General features: G+C 47.3%; 1 long non-coding RNA gene across 1 annotated transcript; it reads left to right on the forward strand.

Annotated features, from left to right (window-relative positions):
- Positions 1–955: 955 nt before the first annotated feature.
- On the forward strand, positions 956–2,809 carry LOC107184712. The gene is made up of 2 exons (XR_001515608.1): positions 956–1,708; positions 1,836–2,809. It is a non-coding gene; the product is annotated as an uncharacterized LOC107184712 (long non-coding RNA).
- The last annotated feature ends 16,787 nt before the right edge of the window (positions 2,810–19,596 follow it).

Here is a 19,596-nt window from a genome sequence, read left to right on the forward strand (position 1 = left end):
CCTGTCAGATGGGGCTCCGGGATGGTCCCGGGGCGCCCACACCTGCCTCTTTGAAAAGGCAGGTCCCGGGGCCCCAGCCCTAGAGTGACAGGAGGAGGGGCTTGTATGGGAACAGCCCCCCCCGAGAAGCCGGGCTGTGGCCCCACTGGTCTTTGGGGACCTGGCACTGGCTGCCCCCCAGTTCGGGGAACACAGGAAGGCTTTGGGGCCTTCAGCTTTGTTGGATTTGCAGCCTGGTCTGCATCCCCTTGTGTCTGTGCCCTCTGCCCCACCCCAGAGCCTTCCGTCCTGCCGGGAGAGACATGCCTGCTGGGAGACCCGCCGGCCCTCTGCGTTTTCAGAAGAACCCGAGGAGGAAGGCGCTGCGGCCAAGTACTCGCAGGGTCTGACTTCCTCTCGGGCTGAGGACAGTCGGGAGTTGGGTCAGGGCAGGAGTCATGGCCTGGGACGCAGTGCCGTCCTCTGGGCAGGTGCCCAACAGCCAGAAAAGACTCCTTTCATGTGAGCCAGAAGCCAACCAGACCCTGAAGCTGCGGAGTCGGACGATGGTTGGGATGGAGGCCAGGCAGGTCAGCCGGGGTGGAGCTGGGTCTGGCCAGGTTCTGGCTGTGGGTTGGGCTTGTGCCGGGATTCCCTTTCTCCTGGGTGCCTTTTTCTGGGAAGCAGAGTATGAGGTAATGAGGGTCCTGGCTTGGAGTCCGGAGACCTTGCTTCTTGTCTTGGCGGTCACTTTCAGTTATATGACCTTGAGCAAGTCCCTTTGCCTCTGTACAGTTCATTTCCTTTAAAAAATATTTTTATTGATTTCAGAGAGGAAGGGAGAGAGAGATAGAAGCATCAGTGATGATAGAGAATCATTGATTGGCTGCCTCTTGCCTGCCCACCCCCCCCTTCCCCCCATTGGGGATGGGGCATGTGCCCTGACCTCCTGGTTCATGGGTAGACGTTCAACCAAAGAGCCACACCGGCAGGGCTAGTTCATTTCCTTTTCTATAAACTGGGAGTAGAGATTCCTGACTTACCTCAGTCACCAGGCTATTGTGAAAAGGAAGGACTGACGTTTTATTAGATTTTTTTTCTTACAATTTAAAAAGACAAACAAAAAACACCTTTGGAATAGTAAACGTGGGGTTGGCGGAGTTCTGAGAGTTTCCTTGTTATTCCAGGCAGTCGTCAGAGGGCTTGCTTTCTGATTCTTAGGCTTAGATTAACTAGAATGAAATATGTATATTTGAGTTGAATCTGTTAAAAATTTTAAAAAAATCTGTTGATAATTTGATTCAGAGGAGTGGGGTTACACATTCAAAGTACTTTTCCTCTTTCACTGTGTTCACAGTTGAATTGTTGATTTTAAAACAGGCCTGAATGGTAGTTTCTGAACTAATGAGTGGGGCTATTTGTGCTGCGAGAGATTAGGTCAGCCTTCCACCTCCGGGATCTTTCAGGAAGAAATTGCTCTTGAAACGAGGAGGGGGACCCAGGGCTGCTGCCAAGAGCTTTCGCTGCTGCTCTCTGCATCCGGCCCCTCCCTTACCACCCCAGCTTCTTACTCTCATCCTCCTGGCTTCTTCAGAAAACCTCAGCCATTGGTTCCCATCAGTCTCCCCCAAGTCCTTGCTTCCTGCTCCCTTCTCTGCCCTGAGCTTATTTTAGACCATCAAGGTTGGAAGACAGATCGGCGATAATTGAGGCCACCCCCCTGTAAGAGGTGAGGGCACTGGAGTCAGTGAGACTGGCTTTTGCCCTGGGATGTCCTCGTCCCGGGCAGGCATTTCTCCCAGCCCTCTGATTTGAGCTTATTCCCACAGCTGTGACTTGTGTTTGTTTTCCCCCAGAGAGGTACAGAAATCTCTTTCAGGGTCTGCATGGTAGCCTCAGACCTGGAAGAGCCTTAAGATCAGCCAACCTACTTTTAACCAGGAGGAGACCAACCCCAGCAGCTTGCCCAGTTCGGGGACACCGTGAGGAATTTTCATCCACTGTTCTTGCCCTACTCGTATAAAGGGTCTCCAGTGGCCTCCCATACCCTTGTGGTGAGGAGGATTGCGTCAAGGGTGATGATGTTACGGAAGGTTCCTTGGAGAGCAGGCTTCGTGTATCCCACTGGGGACCTTGAGATTGCTAGCTCGAGCAGACGAGTTCCGCAGTCTTTCCTCACTACTGGAATTCAGAGTGATCCAGGGAAAGGAATAAGCAACAATCCTCTGTTACCTGTCAGGGCATCCTCCAGTCCCAGCCCCTGTCCACAGGGTAGCATCTGTCCTTCAGTTCTTCTCTGATGCATTTCCTGTGTAGATATGGACTCAGGTTCATAGTTAAAACCTTTTTTAACCTAAACTGTATGTACATATGCGCAACGTATTTTTTTCTGGTTAGTAACATGTGTTACAACTCTCTTCATGGTATTAAATACAAACATACAAAACTCATTGTGTATACTGTACCACCAAATATGTATTATAGTTTTACTGTATTGATGGACAGCAAGGTTACTTCTGGGTTTTACTGTTATAAATGAAATGCTTCCACGAACAGCTTTCTAAATGTTTTTGGGTATGTGTGCCTGCATGAATGCAAGTATTTTTCTGGGGCAAATACTTAAAAAAGATGACAGGATTGACATCAAGCGCATTACATCTTTTATAGGTAGCACCAAATTGCCTTTCTAAAATGGCTGTGTCATACTATTGCCAGGATTGGATATTATCAAATGATTTAATTCTTTAATATTTTCCCTAATTACCAGTGATGTTAAGCCTGTCTTTATAATATTTGTTAAATATATTTTATTTCTTTAGTGCGTGCCAGTTCCTGTTGTTTGCCGTGTTTTTGTTTTTGTTTTTCTAAATTGGGTTAGTTCTCCACCCCCACTGATTTGTAGGAGTTTTCTGTATATACTCGAGGTAAGGGGTCCACAAACCTTTTCTATATAAGGCCAGATAGTAAATATTTTAGCCTTGTAGGTCATACAGTTTTTGTAGCAACTATGCAACTTTGCTATTATAGTGCAATAACTGCAGTATAAAGCTGCTGTAGACAATACATAAACTAATGGGAAATGACTGTTTCCAATAAAACTTTATTTACAAAGCCAAACAGTTTTCAGGATTTGGTGACTCCTGTTCTAGGTATTAATCTGACACCTGCCATTTAGCGCAGGTATTTTCTCTCAGGGCGTCACTTGTCTTTTAATTTTTATGTATGTTCATTTCTCTATATCATATGGTAGTTTTAAATATGAATGCAGTTAAATTTCCATATTTTCCTTTATAGTTTGCAATCCTTTTAATAAATAGTGACTTTTTATTTATTTTGTTAACCCTCACCCAAGGATATTTTTCCATTGATATTTTTAGAGAGTGAAAGAAGGGAGACACACACACACACACACACACACACACACACACATCATTGTGAGAGACACACATTGATTGGTTGCCTCCTGCACACATCCTGACTGGGGTGGTGGATGGAACCTGCAACCCAGATACATGTCCTTGACCAGGTATTGAACCCAAGACCTTTTGGTGTGTGGGCTGATGCTCTAATCCAGCCGTGGGCAAACTACGGCCCGCAGGCCGGATCCGGCCGGTTTGAAATGAATAAAACTAAAAAAAAAAAAAAAAAGACCTTACCCTTTTATGTAATGATGTTTACTTTGAATTTATATTAGTTCACACAAACACTCCATCCATGCTTTTGTTCCGGTCCTCCGGTCCAGTTTAAGAACCCATTGTGGCCCTCGAGTCAAAAAGTTTGCCCACCCCTGCTCTAACCACAGGAGCAACACCGGTCAGGGCTGTAGTTTGTAGTTTTAATCTTAGCATACAAAAGTCTTCTTTCCAAAGTTATAGAAGCATTTCTAAATGCTTTTATGCATATGCTCATGATAGCACTATTCACAGTAGCCAAAACATAGCAACAACCCAAGTATCCACGGGTGGATAAATGGATAAGCAAATTGTGGTTTATCCATATATTGGAATATTATCCTATATAATAAAAGGCCAGGACCATAAGCGTCACGACAATGACCGCTCAACCAGTCTCCATGAGGTGCATTGAACACCTCTTGGTCCCCCCGCCCTCCTCCAGGGCTCCGATTGCAGCATGGTGAACGGGGAACCACGGCAAATGGCGGGGATGAGGTGGGGGTTGGCGGTGGGGCAGGACTGGGGACTGTTGAGCAGGGCGGGCGGTGGGTGGCGGGCAGCAGCAAGCATTGAGGGGCAGCTGCAGAGAAGGTTGTGGAGCGTTGCAGAGGGTGGGGAGCTTAATGGAGCGTTGCAGGGTGTCAGAGGTGAGCGTTGTGGAGCTTTGCAGGGCGGGGAGCGTAGTGGGGTGTTGCCGGGCTTCCCGGAGTGTCGGACATGGCCCTGATTGCAGGCGAGGCGTAGGGACCCTACTCGCGCACGATTTCGTGCGCTGGGCCTCTAGTTCAGTTATAAAAAGGAATGAAGTACTGAGACATGTTACAGCATGATTGAACCTCAAAAACATGATGTAAAGTGAAAGAGTCAGACACAGGGTCACAGACTGTCTGATTTGTTTATAGGAAATATCCAGAATAGGTAAATCCATAGAAACAAAGCATATTAGTGGTTGTCAAGGTTCTGGGGGAGGGTGGAATGAGGAGTGCCTGCTGATGGGATCAGGTTTCTATTTTGGGGTGATGAACTGTTCTAAACCAGATAGAGATGCTGTTGCATAGCATGTGAATGTACTAAATGCCACTGAATTGATCACTTTAAAATGGTCCATTTTATGTGAATTTTACCTCAATAAAAATATGCACAAAAATTGCAAGTGCGTGTGCACACACAGGTACATACTTCCCAAACCTCCCTCTGCTTTTTGTGTCATTTGGAGTGACTATCTGATTATTTCTAGAGTCTAGATCAGAGATTGACCTTTTTTTTTTTTTTTTTTAAAGTCAGATAGTAAATACTATTGCAGGCTTTGTAGGCTAACTGGCTACATCGAGGAGTTTGTGTAGGTACTCATAGAACCATTTAGAATGTAAAAGCCATTCTTGGTTTTGGGCCTTAAGAAATCCAGTGGGTTAGATTTGGCCTACCAGGCTTAGCTTGCCAAACCCCTGGGTTAGACCCACCACAGCTGTAATTTAAAATTTTCTAGTTGCCACATTCAAGAAGTAAAAAGAAATAGGTGAAGTTAATCTTAATTGACCTAACATATCCAAAATATTCTCCTTTCAACATGTAAAGAAGTTATATGCAGTTATACCTTTATGGCATCTTTCAGTTCAGACTATCCACTTGCCAAGGGCTCCAGAGCCATGAGTGGCTGGTGCTGCAGTGTAAGACCAGATGCTGGAACTGCAGCAGCCCTGCCCACAGCTGGGCCCTTGGGGCCCGGGGGGAAGAAGAGAGGGGAAGGCTGTGCTTGTAGGTTTCTGTCCTCTCTGAGGGCGCTGTGCAGAGCAGTTTCTCTCAGGACTCTGTGCCCCTCGCCTCCGTAGTGTCTTTTTTGGCCAACTTTCAGGGGTTCTTGCTTTGAATATTACATCTTCTTTGATGAGACTTTTTAGTATGGTTGAGAGCGTTGGGCCTCTGATCCTCACTCCCTATCCAGGGGCAAAAGGGAGGAGGGTGCTGGCCAAGGCCACGTTGGCCTGCCCCTGGAGAGAGCCTGCGAGCAGGGGGCAGGCTGGTGTGACCCTCCAGGCTCCTCACTGGATGTGCTGGCTGCGCTCTGACACAGCCCTTTGTCTGTGCTGAGTGTTTGCAGCTGTGTCCAGCTGCCTCTCCCTGCGTTCTAGCTGCTGCCTGACCTTTGTCTCTGGATTCTTTTTCCCTTGCTGCACAGAAGGACTACAATGGAAGACCTATGTTCTATTCTTGGCACAAACTGCAGGGTGACCCAGGAAGGTCACTTATGTTCTTGGCGCCTCGGTTTCCCACTCACAAAGTGGGTGCCCATATTCGCTGTGCAGGGAGTGGTGTACTAATGGAATGAAGGGAGGATGCTGGCCAGGCCTGTGGAGGTGGCTGGACCCCCTTGGTGGTAATATTCCAGGAAGTGTCCTGAGGACCACTGCTGTGGGGGTAGCCTTTGTTTAGGCTGTCCCTGATTACTAGGACCCTGATATTGTTTAGCTGAAATAAAGAACTTGCACTTGGAATGTTTACTAGTATCGTTAAATTGTTCTCAGGCTGCTGTTTAGCCTTAAAAGAGAGGGAAGAGCATTGAAAGCAGGGAAAAGAGACACAGGGAAGTAACTTCTACTGTGGCGTCCTAATACTGTGGGAGGGAGGTGGGTGGACAGGGAGAGGTATAAGAGCACTGAGTGCTAATTTGGAAGCATTCAACCTGAGAAAATAGGCTTTTCATTTATCCTTGAAAACTCACTCTCCAAGCCTCATTTTCCCCTTTGAAATGACACAGTTGCACCAGGTCAGTGGTTTTGAAACTTTCATTATATCTTGGATCCTTTTACTCAAAGTAATCACATACGGAAATGCCATATATGAGACATAAAAAGTGACAATTCTGGAATACATTAAGTTGGTAGAAGCCTGGAGCTTGGCTTCTTGTCCACCTCCACTTCTCATCTCTGGAGCCTCCTGTCACTTCCCTAGATTGTGTGGTTTCTCCACTTTTAGCGGTTGAGGGTCCTACGAAATCATCCAGGATGGTTTCACAACTGCCCTGGGATGGAACCCTGGATGCCCATCCCCACTGCTCCCATCACAGTACCACTTCCTTTGGAGGTGAGAGCCAGTGGTTGATTCGCTGGCATTTGGGCTCTGTAGACTGGGACTGGAGTCTTCCAGACCATTCACTGTGTATTTTTTCTAGTCAGGCTCATTGTAGTTCCCATGAAACCACAGCTTTTTGCCAGGAGCTTATAACCCTCTGCTTCCTCTCCTCCAACTCAGTTTGGCGTTTGCATGTTGTGCTGGACGCAGGGCAACTTGCAATGAGAGTGAGCAGATGGGCCCTCCTAAGTCCACTCGCTGAATCAAGTGTTACAGACCATGACCTCATCCTGCCCTTGGCAGCTGGGAGGAGAGCCGGGCTGGTGGCAGCATGACCACAAGGGAGGTTGGGTGGCCCGATCAAGGCCACCAAGCTGCCTAGCCATGGGCTGTGATATAGAACTCAGTTCCATGAGGCTTCCACTCCAGTGTTCGTGTGGCCTGGAGTCTGTTTTCCTGCTCACTTTGCTTGTAAACTTGTGCTGTTTCTGTAGCAGGCTGGGGTATTGCAAAATAAATCAAAGCTAATGGACTTCTAATTCCTAGTCAGGGGAGAGCAAGGACCCGCAAGGGGCTGGGTGATCTCCCTCCATTAAGCAAAAGTTAGCAGATGGAGCCACCAAGGCTCAGAAAGATTCAGCGACCTGCCTAGGTCACAGGGAGGCCAGTGCGGGTTTTTCCAAAGTTCTTTCTGTTTGGCCTTCCCGTCTGATAACCTTTGCTATAAAAAACAGGGCCTTACCCTGACTTGGATTTCTTAGTTGCTGGGGTGTGTGGGGTATATGTGGGGAGTCGGCAGTTGAGGACATTGTGCAGGTCCTCCTGCAGGTTCTGAAATCTCCTTAGCTCCGGGGTATCCCACGTTCCCCAGGCAGGCTGCTGGCCTGTGGCAGTGACCACACCTTTGGCATAGCTCTGCACAGGAAGTACTGTTTTCCCCTGAAGCAGGAATTCAAAATCAGGAAATAGTTGTGTCCTTGATCTCTGTGGGTCCTAAAGCACAGGGCAGACCACAAGGCTCCACGCTCACCTTCAAGACTGGTCTCTCACCTGAGTCCTGGTCCGTAGCTAAAGGGGCTCGTGGGCAGTGGCTGCTGGGAGTCTTATTTGAATCACAGAAAGAGCCAGCGTCTCCAGGCTTCTGGGTGCCACACCTAGAGTCTTTCCACTCAGGTTGGTGAGCGACCTGGATGTAGGGAGCCTTGGGCTAAGTAGGGTTGGGGTGTTTATTTGTCTTCTGTCTGGGGACCCACTCTGACCTAGAAATGTGACCCAGTTCCACTTTCCATTGAAATGTGCTCAAGGGAACGGAACGGTGTGTGTGTGTGTGTGTGTGTGTGTGTGTGTGTGTGTGTGAAGTGGGGGAGGCGAGGACTTTCAGCTCAGATTCGGATTAGCATCCTGGCTCCATTTTAATGTCGATTGAGCATGTTATTCAGAGTTTGTGTCTGTGTCCCTCCTCTGAAAACCGGGGGCTGTAATAACCCCATGTCTTTGGGTGTCATGAAGGTGGTGGAAGGGGAAAGAAATGGCAAGTGCCAAATTTGTCAATGCTTGGGTATGTGGTGGGAGCTCAGTAAATGGGGTTCATTTTGCCAGCACTGCCCCAGAGAGAGGCCCTCCCTCTGTGATTTTGTGGACTGGCTGACCCCACTGTGTTTCTATGTACCCCCACACCCACATAACATAGCCCAGGCTGCCTCCTCTCCCACTGAGCTGCTTGGCATCACCCTAGCAACTTCCTCATGTTAGCCCCCAGGGACTGGAAGGGCCATAGTTATTTTGCTTGTTTGGATTTGATTTTTAGCAGTTAAGTATAGTAGTAAAGATTGAATTGGTTTTAAGAATTTGTAGTGGGTAGGAAATGAAGAGAACAGGTGCCATCAGCTCAAGAGTTCACATTAGAGCGTGTGCTGATCCAGGGGACAGTGGCCAATGGCCAGCACAGCAGCCCCCCAAGCCCCTGCCAAGCCCAGAGAAGTGCACAGTGCAGGTCCCATGAATGGCAGTGGCTGATCCCAATTTCAGAAGTCACTTTGGTGGGAAGTGTCAGAGTTGCCATCAGCAAAGGGGGGATTAAGAGAAGCCACTTATCGACTGGTGTCCCTGGGAGCATTTGTCTGGGAATCAAAGTCCTCATACCCTGGGGCCTGGGTGCATTGGCTAGAGGAGCGTAGAGAGCAGCCAGGTCCAGTCCCACGTCGCTGGTCAGGTGAGCAGGAGATCTCCACCCCACTGCCCTCCCAGCATTTAAAAAGGATTGCAACCTTTTGCCAAGAGACCCGTCTCTAGGGGCCTAACAAGTAGAACTGGCTCCTTGCGAAAGCCTGTGACAAGCTCATCTCACAAGCAGATGCCATTTCGGCAGAGTTCCCATCTAGAAATCCTGTGAGCTTAGGAGTCCTCTTCTTTGGGGAGCTGGGCCAGCAAGTATGGCCACACAGCCTCTGATGGCAGAGGTTTGCCTATACTTAAATCGCAGGAGCAGTTGACATGCTCTGGGAATATTTATTGAGGCTCTGGTGGCATTCATAGTAAACAGGCCACTATTAACTCACTTATATTCACAGCAGCCTTATGAAGTACTAGAGAGGTGAGAAAACTGAGGTGGAAAGAGGTTATTGTAACTTGCCCAGGGTAATACAGTAGGTGGTAGAGCTGGGTGCAGACCCAGACAGTCTAACGCAGGGCCTCCTCCTTCCACTGTTTCCCATGCGACATAAGTGGGGCCTTCTGGACCCTCGGTCTCTGGCTGTGTGTGGCCCTTGGCCCCTCGTGTCAGGGGTGAAGGGCTCTCCTGCCAGAAGGGTGTGTGTGTGCTGGGAAGGGTGTGGCTGGAGGTTGAGGCTTGGGCTGAACTTACATAGACTTGTTTCTTTTTTTCCTACCTGTTTTTTAATGGAAGCACTGCTTTTTGAGGGATGGGGGTGACTCTTTCATGCAAAGCTCTTACCCCAGAAATTTGGCCCTACACTTTCTCCCTTTGCCACAAATGGTGTCATGTTCCAAAAATCCCATGGCCATGGCTTCTTGTCAAGACCAAACGGAAGAGGCAGCAAAAAAATTTTTTTTATCCTCGCCCCAGGATACTTTTCCCATTGATTTTTAGAGAGTGGAAGGGCGGGAGGGAAGGAGGGGGAGACAGAATAGGCAAAAGAGAAAGAGAGAGAGGTGAGAGAGACACATTGATTGGTTGCCTCCTGCACATGCCTCTTCTGGGCTAGGGGTTAAACCTGCAACCCAGGTGTGTGCCCTTGACTGGGAATCGAACCTATGATCCTTTGGTCTGTGGGCAGATACTCTAACCACTGAGCTACCAGCCAGGGTGGGGAGAGGCTTTTTAAAATGTCACTTTCCCCCTCTTTCTTTAACTGCTGTAGTCCAGGGAGCCTGGGCTGGACTTGCAGGGTATGTGTGTGGGCAGAGGGGAGAGTGGGCATCTGTGGGAAGTGAGAGGGAAGAATGAAGAGCAGGTGATCAACTGTGTATCTTTGCCCTCTGTGCCTGGGATCTAGTAAGCTCTGCATGCTCATGCGTGCATGTGTTTGGGGGGGGGGATGTGTAGGTGAAATTCACATGACAAAATTAACCATTTTTTGAAAAGTTCAATTCAGTTGTATGTAGTACATCCCCAGTGTTGTGCAAACACCACCACTCTAGTTTAAAATATTTCATCACTCTGAAGGAACACCAGCAACTATTGCATGGTGGTTCTCTACACTTCATTCCCAGTCCTTAGCAACCATCAGTCTGCTTTCTGTCTCTGTGGGTTTACTTATTCTGGAAATTTCATCAAAATGAAATTGTAGAATATGTGATTTTTTTTTTTTTGGTCTGGCTTCTTGCACAGCATGTTTTCAGAGTTCATACATGTGGTAGCATGAATCAGTACTTCATTGCTTTTTTTATGACTGAACTAGTGGCCCAGTGCATGAATTTGTGCACATTGAAAGGAAATTAATTAGAATAAATATTTTAATATCACTCTTCGCCCTTTCTCTATAATAGAAATGTCAACCAAATTCACGATTGACAGTGACAGATCGAAACACATGCATGTGATTATCACCAGTGAGAGCTTTATATGTATCACACATGTGCAAGTCAACTTAGCCTTTTATTTTAATAACTCTTCGCCCTTTCTCTATAATAGAAATGTCAACCAAATTCACGATTGACAGTGACAGATCGAAACACATGCATGTGATTATCACCAGTGAGAGCTTTATATGTATCACACATGTGCAAAACAACTTAGCCTTTTATAGATATAGGATCAACTTGCTTAATTAGACCTGCTTTCTGATTTAGCTAAACCTTTTCCAGCCCAGTGAAGCACCTCACCTTCTCTTTCAGGTAATTGTCAGCAACACAGCAGTAATGGGAGGATTCCTGCAAGAATAGGGCTTCCTCGAGCCGATCGTGCCGCCAAGCCCCACCGCCCAGGGCTGCACATGGGGGTCCCGGCTGGGGGCAGGGCTTAGGCTGCACACAGGGGCCCTGCCTGCATTATGCAAATTAGCTGTCATCTTTGTTGGCAGTTAATTTGCATATCACGCTGATTAGCCAATGGGAGGTATAGTGAAGGTATGGTCAATTACCATGTTTGTCTATTATTAGATAGGATAGATAGATAGATAGATAGATAGATGGTCTGTCGCTAGGGAGAGGAAGCTGGGCGTTGCTATGTGACGTCATTACCCGGCGCCCACAGACACCATTTCCGGGCTGGGCTGGGCTGGGCTGTGGGCCGCATTTTGCGCCATGGCAGTGTTGGCTGCAGTTTGGTGGGCTGTTGCTCCGGGGTGGTAGTGGAGCGTGTGTCCCACTTGGGGGAAGCCGAGTGTTGCTTTGCTGGCACCAGGTCCGCTCTGCCGTTTCCGTGTAAATCGTTTCCGTGTAAATCGCCACTGCGCGTCATGGCAACTCCTGCGTTGAGCATCTACCCCCTGATGGTCAGTGTGCATCATAGCGACTGGTCGACAGGTGGAGGGACATTTAGCATATTAGCCTTTTGTATAGATATAGATAATATTCTACTATAAGGGTATTTGTTTATCTCTTCACCTGTTGATGGACATTTAGGGTGCTTCCTCTACCTTTTGGCTAGTGTCAGTAGGGTGCTATGAACTTGTTTTTGCTTAAACACCTATTCTCAGTTGTTCTGGGTAGAGAACTGATTGCTGGGTGCAGTGGTAATTCTGTTAGTGCCGTGTTTTGAATCAGTGTATCAAGCCAGACGTCAGCACTACAGACTGTTGGGTTGGGGATGGTGGAGAAGGTGCAGGAAGGAGTGGTGGGATGTGGACAATGATGCCCAAAGCTTAGTGCTCCTTATGTGGAGGAGTCCAGATGGGGATTGGGCCCAGGGCAACTCTCATGGTTGCAGGCTCTGGCTCTGGCTTGAGGAGGTGGCAGCTATGGCTGTGTGAAGGGTTGGCTAAGCCACTTGGAGCTTTGCTTCCTCCTTTGTCTGACTCGAAGATTAGCTGAGCTGCCAGGAAGGAGCTAAGTTGGGGCTTTAATATTGTTTGGAGGGGGGCCAAGGGGCTTGGGACTTGAAGAGCAGACAGTGTAAGGGGTTTCGGGGGCACTGCAGGGTGGTGAGGGGCATGGGCAGCTGCTAGAGGGCAGCCACAGTGTCTGATATTGGGCCTCCGAAGGAGAAAGGAAAAGGCCTTATCTGGCCTGTTCACCACTCTGTTACCGGTTTTCAAATTTTATTTCTGAAGATGTAGAATGTGGAGCCTCTAGAAACAGTGTGGAGCTCACATATGTGCAGGCGGGAAGGAGGAAAGGCACCTGAGACCAGCCCACCCAGCCCCCGCCGAACCCACTCTCTGTAGTGGCCTTGGAGGCACAGCCTCTGGGAGTCTTCACTGTTTGAAAAACCATGATTTACTCTGACCCTTGCATTAATGTTATTTAATAGAATGAAATATTTGGTGCATACAAAAGAGCATTAAGTAGCATGTCTGTACAATATATATACAGTATTCCTGCAGAGCACCAAGGTATTTGGTGTTTGAGCCGTAGTGTCTGGGACCCAGGGGAGGGGACCCACAAGCAGGTGTCACCTGCGTGGTGTTCAGCCCCCTCCAGCCTCCTCGCCATGGCAGAGGTTTGCCCTTGACAGGAAGATGTCCCTGCTTGGCTGTGTGGAGGAATCTGTTCATTTCAAGATGGACTAACACAGCTGCAGGGGCAAGTCTGGTGTGAGATGTGGCCTTTTAAGGTAGTGCTGTTGAGGAGGAAGGACTGAGTCGAGACAGGAGACGAGTTGAAGGCTCATTTGTGTTTGGTCTGACAGAGAGCCAGAGAAGTGTAATCAGATGGGGCAACACTGCTAATAAAACAGTGAGAGCAGGGTGTTGTGGGGGAGGACAGGCCAATTATGATCTGAGGAGTGTTGCTGTGGGAGTGGGGCAGTCGGCTAGGTTAGTGGGTCTCAAACTTTTTGTTCTCAGGACTCCATTATGCTCTTGATTATTGAGGCCCTCAAAAGCCTTTTGTTTATGTGGGTTATATCCATGGTATTTACTGTATTAGAAATTAAAACTGAGAAATTAAAAAATATTTCTTAATTCCTTTAAAAATAAACCTGCTAGCCCTCGATGTGTGCTCAGTGGTTACAGCATCGGCCCATGCGCTAAAGGGTCACAGGTTTGGTGCCCCTGGGTCAAGGATATGCACGTACCTGGGTTGCATGTCGGGATGGGTATGTGGGTGTGAAAGGCAGCCAGTGGATGTATCTCTCTCACATCGATGTTTCTTTCACTCCTCTGTCTCTCTCCCCCTGCTCCTCCTCTTTCCATTCTCTCTGAAAAAAAGCAATGGGAAAAATATCCTCAGGTAAGGATTACCAAAAAAAATAAATTAATTAAATCTGTTTCATGTTCACATACATAACAGTTGTATTCTGAAACTTTTCCAAAACAAATTTTTGAAATTTTTGCTGAGAAGAGTCATTATTATTTTACCTTTTTTGAAAATCTCTAATATCTGTCAAAATGAAAGATAGCTGGATTCTCAGATAATCCGCATTCAGCCTGTTGCATTACCAAGTCCTGTAGTCTCTGGAAACCCTACTGTACATAAGCGAAAAAATGAGAGTGAAAAAGTCAAATGATGACTTAGTGTTTTTGTAAAAATAGATTTGGCTCTCGGACTCCCAACAGGGCCTCTGAGACTTGGGCCATTTGCATGAAGGCCCCAAATGCCTTGATAGGAACAGCAGTGAGCACTCCTGTCATTATGGAGAGGATGCAGGTGCAGATCTGGGCTGACCCGAGGCAGCCCTCGCAGTAAGGTGTCAGGGTAACAAGGGCCACTGTAGGTGTAGGCGTAGGCGAGGGCCTGCTTTCTCTGCAGCCTGTGCTTCAGGGGCTGGCTCACTCTCACTTCCTGTGCTAAGGGCTGTCTGAGGAATAATGAAGTGCTAGGAAGGTGGTAGGGGCTCCATGTGAAAACAGGGGGGTAGCTCTTATTCTTCTGACTCTTAGAGGAGTCAGACTTGGGAAAGGAAGTTGCTTTGCTTGTATGCTTCACTCCTGCTCGGTAGCTCTCTGAAGGGAGGAGTCAGATGATTAGGATGCTTTAGGATGGAGACTGGAGCGCTACATGGCCTGCTGGGTTGCCCATGTGGGGCACAAGAGGCAGCTGAGGATTAACAGGCGAGGTCAGGCCGTTCTCCTCCTAGTGCTGCCACTGATTTACTTTGTGGCCAAATGGTAAGGTGACCCTGGTGTTTTTGTCTGTTCACTGAGTGGTGCTTGATAATTTCCAAGTCCCGGCCCATCCCAATTCCTGACTTGGAGCTTGGTGTTTGGGTGAGAGGCATGGAGGTGGAGTACCCCTCACCCTGGAGAATACAGGATTGAGACGAGGGTGGAGGTCAGGGTGGAGAGGGAGATTGGGATTCCTCAGTCTGGGAGCGATGGCTGAGTCCTGCTCCCTCTAACATGTAGATCGGGTGGGGATTCAGGGGGATCTTGGAGAGGTCTCAAGTGACACATTGGGATTTTTCATTTTTGGGGGGGAGGGGTGGAGCTTGGATCAATCCTCAGAATCTGCTTCAGGAAAATTGCCTCTTCTCTTTGGAATGAAAATGTTCCTCAAGTCCTGGTCCTTGGATTTGATGACTGGATAGGAATTTTTATGCGTCTAATGTCAACTTTTGTTAAAGAAAACATGTATCCTATCCCTGCTTCCTTCCCTGCTCTCATCTCTCCAGCCCTTCCATGTCTTTGCTGGTGGGGAAGTCTTTGTGGGCCTGCTCTCATCTCTCCAGCCCTTCCATGTCTTTGCTGGTGGGGAAGTCTTTGTGGAAAGGCCTGAGTAGGTTTCCTCTGACAGGTTTTCAGCTTGAGCCCGGTCTGTATAGCCTGAGCTGCCTCAGGCTGCCTATAAAGACTATCTCAGAGCCCTCTCCCATCCCACACCCCCCTTCAACCCTTTTCCTTATTTGCCTTTTGAGGAGCTAATTGTCCAAACTTCAGATTGATAGTGGTGTTTACTTCTTTGGTCTCTTATAGGAGGTTTACAAACAGTCACCAGACATGTACAAGGATGGCCATCGAAAGGTATAAACAGCTCCCATGTCCAGCAAGTGGAGAGTGGATAAACAAAACGGTGGCACATCTGTGCAATGGGATATTATTTGGCCGTAAAAAGGAATGAAATATTGACAGATCTACAACATGGTGAACCTTGAAAACATTATGCTGAGTGAAATAGGCCAGTTGCAGAAGATCACATAGTATCTGATCCCATTTATAGGAACTGTCTGCAAGAGTCAACTCTAGAGACAGAAAGTAGAGTAGTAGTTGCCAGGGCCTGGGTTGGGTGGGGAACAGAGGGCTTGGAAAGTGACAAAATGTTCTAAAATTGATTGTTGTGGTGAATGCACCACAAACTATTGAATTGTACACTTCAAATGGGTGTGTTGTATGTGAATTATAGCTCCAAAAATTATATCCTCAAACAGTTATTACCTCCTACAAACTTTGGTTTATGCTTATAACCCACACTTTGCCAGACTGTTACATCCATATCTCATTTTATTGCACTTTGCTTTATTGTGCTTCCCAGATACTGCATGCTTGTTTGTTTTTCATTTACAAATTAAAGGATTGTGGCAAGTGTGCATCAAGCAAGTCTATCAGTGCCATTTTTCAGTAGCATTTGCTAATTTCATGTCTGTCATATTTTGGTAATTCATGCAATATTTCAAACCATTATTATATTGATCTGTGATCAGTGATGTTACTATTGTAATTGCTTTGGGGTACCACGAGGCATGCCCATGTAAGGTGGTAAATTTAATCAATATTGTGTGTGTTCTGACTGCTCTACCGACCCACTGTTCGCCCATTCTCTTCCTCTCCAGGGCCCCACCTTGGCCTAGGAGTGATGGTTCAGTCCTGCTTCCTCTAAACTTGTGGATTGAAAGGGGTTCAAGGGAATATTAGTGAGGTCTCAAGTGACACATTGGGATTTTTAATTTTATTTTTTTAGTAAGCAACATACAATGATATTGAAATTAGGTCAATTAATACCCTACAATGCACTCTACATGTTCAAATGAAAGGAGAAGTTGCCCGACTCTCACTTTAAAGCAAAAGCTAGAAATGATTAAGCTCAGTGAGGAAGGCGTTGAAAGCCAAGGTAGGCTGAAAGCTAGGCCTCTTGCACCAAACATTTAGCCAAGCTGTGAATGCAAAGGAAAAGTTCTTGAAGGGAATTAAAGGAGCTACTCCAGTGAACACATGAATGATAAGAGAGAAAAACACCCTTATTGCTGATATGGGGAGATTTTTAGTGGCCTGGATAGAAGATCATATCAACTACAATAAGAGTCCATGGCAGACAAAGGAGCCCTTTTTGAGAAAAGATGCCATCTACGACTTTCATAACCAGAGGGGAGAAGTCAGTGCCTGGCTTCAGAAGACAGGCCGACTCTCTTATTAGGGGCTAATGCAGCTGGTGACTTGAAGTCCAAGCCAGTGCTCCCTTTCCATTCCAAAATCCTGGGGCTCTTAAGAACGATGCTAATCTACTCTGCCTGTAAATGGAACAACACAGCACATCTGTTTACAACATGGTTTACTCATCTTTTAAGTGCACTGTTGAGACCCACTCTCAGAAAAAAAGACTCCTTTCAAAATAGTACTGCTCACTGACAATGCACCTGGTCACCCAAGAGCCCTGATGAGATGTACAATGAGATTACTAGTAGTGTTGCTGCCATGACTGCTCACACAACACTCAGCCCATGGGTCAAGGAGTAATTTCCACTTCCAAGCCTTTTTAATTAAGAATTACCTTTTGTAACGCTATGGGTGCCATAGACAGTGATTCCTCTGATGGATCTGGGCAAAGTGAATTGAAAACCTTTGGAAAGGATCCACTATTCTAGATGCCATAAGAACATTTCATGATGCATGGGAAGAGGTGAAAATAGCAACATTAGCAGGAGTTAGAAGAAGGTGATTCAGCCACCTTACCTTTCGGCAGCCATCACCCTGATTAGGCAGCAGCCACCAACTTGAGGCAACACCCTTTACCAGCAAAAAAGATTATGACTCACCAAAGGCTCAGATGATGGTTAGCATTATTTAGCAATAAAGTACTTTTAAATTAAGGTATGTGCCATATTTTCTTCTTGCACATTTAATAGACTACAGTATAGTGTAAACATAACTTTTATATGTGCTGGGAAACCAGAATATTCGTGGGACTCACTCTACTGCAGTGGTCTAGAACCAAACCCGCAGTATCTACGAGAGAGCTTGTGTTTGACATCCTTATGTCCCATCCTGGCCTTTCCTGTTTGACATTTGGTACCCATGTGGAGCTCACGGCACAGGCACTACCACCATTCTACTCTCTGGCATGGTTATCTTTGGTCCCAGGAACATGCTATAGGGCATGGTTTTGGAGTCACCCTCTCACACACACTTACCTGTGTATTTGTGTACACATGCACACAGCTTGGAATTCAGGCGTGGTCAGATGTGTGGCAGCACTGTGGAACATGTTCTGTGCCAAAACCAACAGGCCATCAGATAACATTACTTAGAGCTCTGGTCATTCTTTTGCTAAATATTTATTGTCTTTGCCTCCACCCTTGCTTTGGCAGAGGGGGTGGGACTGTCAACAGATTGATTTGAGATTTGGGGCTTCTGTGGTAGCTCTGGAAGAGTAGGCCCTGAAGATACCAGGCCTCGTGGAGCTCTTGGCATGTCTTTGAACCCCAGACCCTATAACATGCTGCCAGGTGGGGTGGCACTGTGTGTAAAGCTCTGCCACTGCCTCTGGAGGGAATTTCGAACTTCTGCACAGACCAGCCAACCTTACACTGGCTCAGCTGTGTTGCTTTTCCCTGGCCCATGTCCTCATCTTTATTTCTGAAATTGGTCCTTTGCTCATTCCTCACGATGTCTCTCTCAGACCTCGCCTCCCTGTTCCACTGCATGGAGACCCTTTCTCTTGTTCCATTTTTTTGCCTTTGTCTCACGTGGGTTCTCAGTGGCTTTGACATCTTTACATGGCCAGCCTTTGCCAGAAAAGGTTGGTAAACTCCGTTTCTTCAGAGTTCCTGGGCTGACATAATCACTAGGGTTCCTGTTTATTCCCCAAAGTGTCCCAGTATGGATGATAAATTACAGGATGACCTCCTTAGGCTCTGCTTTCCTGGGTGGGGTGGAGGTGGGAGCCCTTGCTCACACGGCTCGCACACATAGGAAAGACTCCTCCTGGAGAAGAGCCCGCAGTCTGTCAGCTCCTTAACGACCATGTGCCCAAGCCATCGGAGTGGGAGCTCTGTGGAAGGGGGTGCAGGGTTGGTTTATTCTGTAGTGATGAATTCCAACAGGGGCCACACACAGGCCATACATAGTCTCAGCTGCAAGGATGTCTGGGGGAGTCTGAGTGATATGCTAGTCAGACTAGACTACCCAGGAGAATACTCCACTTGGGAATGTACTTCCTGCTGGAGTGGCTCTAGCCTTCTCCTTCAGGAGTGGCTCACGGACCCGGAGAGGCTGTGTCAGTGTTAAGGGCCAGATATGGGGCTGGTGGCCTTGGCTCATACCCTAGCTCTGTGGCCTTAGACAGGTCACTTAACCTTTCTGTGAGTCTTCATTTCCTCATATGTACAAATGGATGTAGTAATGGTACTTACCTCAGAAGTTCGTTGCGAAAATGAAGAGTAAGTGATGTGATATACCTAGAGCCTCCTAAGCCCTGGGGAGCAGGGCACATGTTCTAAGAGGAAACCAATGGGCATTTTAAACGGACTCCCCAGTGTACTTACTTAGGTCCTCAACGCACATGCCAGATCCTGCCTGCCAGCTGGTGAGCAGCAGCCTTTCTTACTCAGGAGGCTGGGCTTCTCGCCCTGGTCACGTGGCCCTGGGTCCTGATCATGTTGAATCACTTGCAGAGGCTGCAGCACAATGATGAGTATGTTCGTTTTGGCCAATTGTTCTCTGCTGCCTTTTGGAGGCAGATGGCTGGCCCTGGAAGCTTGTGCTAGCACAGGGGTCCTCAAACTACGGCCCGCGGGCCACATGCAAATACAAATATTGTATTTGTTCCCGTTTTGTTTTTTTACTTCAAAATAAGATATGTGCAGTGTGCATAGGAATTTGTTCATAGTTTTTTTTTGTTTTTTTTTTTTTTTCAGATGTTGAAATGAACTTAGAATAGGTCTCCCCATAGGGTTTTTTTTTTTTGATCCTTTTTTTTAATTATTTTTTTTATTTAAATCTTTATTGTTCAGATTATTATATTTGTTCCTCTTTTTTCCCCCATAACTCCCCTCCTCCCAGTTCCCGCCCCACCCCCGCCCTCCCCCCCCACCCACTTTCCC

Source organism: Myotis davidii, unplaced genomic scaffold (assembly GCF_000327345.1).
Source record: "Myotis davidii unplaced genomic scaffold, ASM32734v1 scaffold207, whole genome shotgun sequence".
Taxonomy (NCBI): Eukaryota; Metazoa; Chordata; class Mammalia; order Chiroptera; family Vespertilionidae; genus Myotis; species Myotis davidii.